The sequence below is a fragment of the Budorcas taxicolor genome, chromosome 1 (genome assembly GCF_023091745.1).
Source record: "Budorcas taxicolor isolate Tak-1 chromosome 1, Takin1.1, whole genome shotgun sequence".
Taxonomy (NCBI): Eukaryota; Metazoa; Chordata; class Mammalia; order Artiodactyla; family Bovidae; genus Budorcas; species Budorcas taxicolor.
In genome coordinates, this window is record NC_068910.1 from 73830144 (window position 1) to 73834392 (window position 4249).

General features: G+C 36.0%; 1 non-coding gene across 1 annotated transcript; it reads left to right on the forward strand.

The window, feature by feature from the left end:
• Positions 1 to 426: 426 nt before the first annotated feature.
• Positions 427 to 549, forward strand: LOC128058420 (small nucleolar RNA SNORA51). The gene has a single exon (XR_008200469.1). It is a non-coding gene; the product is annotated as a small nucleolar RNA SNORA51 (small nucleolar RNA).
• Positions 550 to 4249: the final 3700 nt, after the last annotated feature.

A 4249-nucleotide genomic window follows, 5' to 3' on the forward strand; every position in this document is an offset into this window, starting at 1 on the left:
TTTCCAAAACCTTTTCAATGTCCACATTTTTGTAAAAAACTTGATCAAGTCATATATTATTTATTCTAAATCTAAGACTTTTATCTGTTTAAAGCACCGGAGATATTTGTTTATTCAATATTTCTTTATCTTGAGTTTGTGCTCATTCCAATCTATTTCCTCCTGCAGATTATTCTTATCAAATAATTTACAAGAAAAATGAGACTAAATCAGCCCTTTTTTTTTATCCCTCAATGTTACATTACTGACTATAATGTTTATCCTTTTCTAGTTCATTATATTGTTGTAATGGAAAAAACATGGTCTGTATGACCCTGATCTATTGGGTTATGTCCCCCTTTTGACCATCTTAGTGTATACTTAGTCATTTTGTAACATTCTTTACTATTTGTATTCTATTATTTTTTCTTTTAACTAATACCTTGAGGCTTCCCAGTGTTTACCACAGGCTGTTTGCTTACAATGGCTGTACAGAAAGAGAAGGCAGAATAAATCTATTCTATAAACGAGGTCCTCTGCTTGGTCAGTGTTTTGAATAGGGAGACATAGAAATGAAGCAGACAACTAATAGTAATGCCTATAATTTATTTTTTTCTACATATAAAACTTGGTATTCTGGTAAGTTCTAATTTTATTTTCACTAAACCCTGAAATGTAGATAAAAGTATATCCTCTCCTTCTTAGGAAGATAGGGCATGGCTATTCTTTCCAGTATTCTTGCCTGGAGAATTCCGTGGACAGGGGAGCCTAGTGGGCTATAGACCTTGGGGTCACAAAGAGTTTGGACACCATTGAGTAACTAATACTTTCACTTTCACCCACAGGCATTGAAAGGTTAACTCCCCATGAGTGAATGCAATAATTAGCATTTAAACTTAGACAGCTTGGTTCCAAAGTCTAAACATGTTATGCTATTTTATTTCTATAACTTCGTTATACAGATATCATTTGTAAATATTCATCTCCCTTTATCAATTTTAGAATTGATAATATCTGTGATTAGAATTAGACCATTTTAAAGTTTATCTCTCCTCTTGAAACATTTTCTCTTTCAAAATTTCAAGCTATGAAATTAATTTATTCTGAACACTTTAAAACCTGTCTTCCTGAAGAGAGCAGCTCACATTGGACTCTTCCTTCCAGCCTTTTGCTATTACAAGCAGTAAAGTAAAATGATAGGACGTCCCTGGTGGTCCAGTGGTTAAGACTGTGCTTCCAATACAGGGCACACAGATCCCTGGTCTGGGAACTAAGATCCTACATGCCTCATAGTGTGGCAATAAATAAATAAATAATAAAATGCGATAGCAGTAGCATAGATTAAAAAATAAAGTAAATAAAATAGCAAGGTGTCTTCTCCCCAACTTCATAATTTTCCAACCAGGAACTAAGTAGTTACTTCCTGTTGATGAGAATCATATAAACTGATGTAATTATTCTAATTCTTTCTGGTTTTTTCAAACAGGATTGGAAAATGAAGTTTTCAAAAAAATTGAAGCTTCCAGCCTCTTTGCATTTAGTGGCAAGAGATTTGTGCAAAAAAGCTTCCCTGAGGCTCCTTTTTAAGAATTCTAATTCATTTTACATCCAATAATGTCTCCTTCATTTCTTTTAGTTGGCTAGAAATCCAAAGTGAAGTCTTACATCTATTCTCTTTCTCTCTCCTTTTTGTCTGGACATATCACACTTTATTTTTCTTAAAGTCCTATGTTTTATGTGATTCTATGCAGGGGTGTGTGTGTATGTGTGTGTGTGCTTTGTCATGTTTGACTCTTTGCAACCCCATGGACTGTATCCCACCAAGCTCCTCTGTCCATGGAAGTTTCCAGGCAAGAATCCTGGAGTGAGTTGCCATTTCTTCCTCCAGGGGATCTTCCTGACCCAGAGATCGAACCGGTGTCTCTTGCATTTCCTGCGTCAGCAGGCAGACTCTTTACAGGAGTGATTGGAAAAGACCATTCCTCTTGGATAAACAGGCCTTAGATGAAATCTCCTTAGACCCTAGATCATCTTCAGCCTGTGGTCTTCAGTAAAATGCAATCTTCCCACTTTTGAAAGTTAATAGATACTTATCCTCTGTAGTGATTCAAAATCTGTGCTAAGCATTTTTCACACATTATTTCATTTAGCCTTCACAACCATACAAACAAGATTTTATAATCATTTGAAAGTAAGGAAACTGATGTAACAACCTTGTAGTTACTGGTTGGGACTCTGACAACTTATCTGGTTCTAAGTCTAATTTTCTCCCCTTTAAACAATACTTTTTTCCCAGGTTTGTTGTGCATCCAGTGAAGGACTCTCAGCCCTACTAGTCAATGAATCTAAGAAGTCAGTCTTCAAAAGAACCAGATACCCAGAATAGAAACCTTTATTGAAACTGGTGACCTAGGATCTATCTTTGAGAGCACACATCAGCCAAAAATGAGAGCAGGGAAGAAAATATATGGCCTGAGTGGTGGACAAGTAAGTAATCTTACTTCCTTGGAGAGATGGTGAAAAAAGAGAGAAGTGAGAACAGGGAAAGAAAATAGCAAATATTTGGGTAAAGTGATACAAATGCTACATAAAGACACTGCCAGTGAGAAGGGGAATTTGTATTGATTTGCAAAGCAAATAGGAAAAGTGGGAAATATTAGTAAAATTCATAGCAATTAAGCAGTTATTAAACCAGGGACCTTTGATGAAGACAGAAAACGTGACACAGAAGATATTAGTGAAGTTGGATTTTTCTCTCCTAATTGAATTCCATCTCTTGGGATAACAATTGGTGGTATAATCTACAACCACAATGTTGTAGCATTTTCAATATCAATTGCTTTTCTAAAACAGGAATAAATTTCCTTCTATTTTCTATAAAAGCATTATATTTTTCCTTTTTTCTATGGATTTCATATTTTTGCTTATAAACAGTTCTATTGTCTGCAGACCAAATGATTTTGGGGATGTTAGGATAAGGAATTAAAATTAAAATATGCTTTTGAAAATTATATTTGTCCAAAAGTAATCATTGTGTACTATTCAACTTACAGTAATTCTGAAGGACTGCCCTAACTTCTATCTAGATAATTCCATAATTCCAGTAAGAAAAGCAGCAAAGTGGGCAAGAGAGTCAGATGATGTTTAAAGGATACTGTATTGTCATCATCGATAGTAATAAAGAAATAATTTGCTTGCAGTATTTTCTTATTGTCCTTTTCTATTATCAGTTGAACTACAAGAATCAGAGTTATCAAAAAGCAACAGAACCTCTGGAAGGGAAGTCTAGAAGATCCTCATGCTTTTTCATAACTCTGGAATGTCAGAGTAAAGTCAGATAGATAGGGGGATGGCCGGGGCCGGCGGGCAGTGGGGGGCGGGGGGGGGGGGGGGCACTGGATGGCCTATAAACAGAAACCTCCAGCAAAGAAAGTCCAGTAGTTTTCCACTCATCTTTGAATCCTAGCAGAGGTAAGCAGACAAAAAAAAAAAAAGTAAGTCTTAAACATTTGAAGAATAAACTCTGAACTCCAAAGAATACAGCCTAACTTATTAAAGAGAATGATTAAGAAGAAGGGAATAAAAGTGAATATGCTCATTGAAGACAATAAATTTTTATTTTTAAAATGGTATTTATAAAGTAATATTGTAAATAATTTACAGCTTCTGAATCCCCCCTCCATCACATGATATTTATAATCAAAAAATAAGATTTACAGATGTTTACTAAGGAAAATTATGCAATCACATAGTCCAGTCTTAGGCAATCTTTTATCTGCTGTTTTACCATTTCTCATAAATCCACAGGTATTACAGTGCACATGCTGTTTTAACGTGACTCTGTTTTGAAATCACAGTTGATCTTCCCAGTTCCATTAGCAGCAAAAGAAAAAACATGCCATACCTAAAAATCTAATTCAAAACATCAGTATTAAATCCATTATGGGACATTATAAAATGAACTCAATGCATCAGTAGATAAATTTACTTATCCAGGCCGAGAGAGTATTCAGTTCAGTTCAGTTCATTTCGTCGCTCAGTCATGTCCGACTCTTTGAGACCCCATGAATTGCAGCAAGCCAGGCCTCCCTGTCCATCACCAACTCCCGGAGTTCACTCAAATTCATGTCCATCGAGTCGGTGATGCCATCAAGCCACCTCATCCTCTGCCGTCCCCTTCTCCTCCTGCCCCCAATCCCTCCCAGCATCAGAGTCTTTTCCGATGAGTGAACTCTTTGCATGAGGTGGCAAAAGTACTGGAATTTCAGCT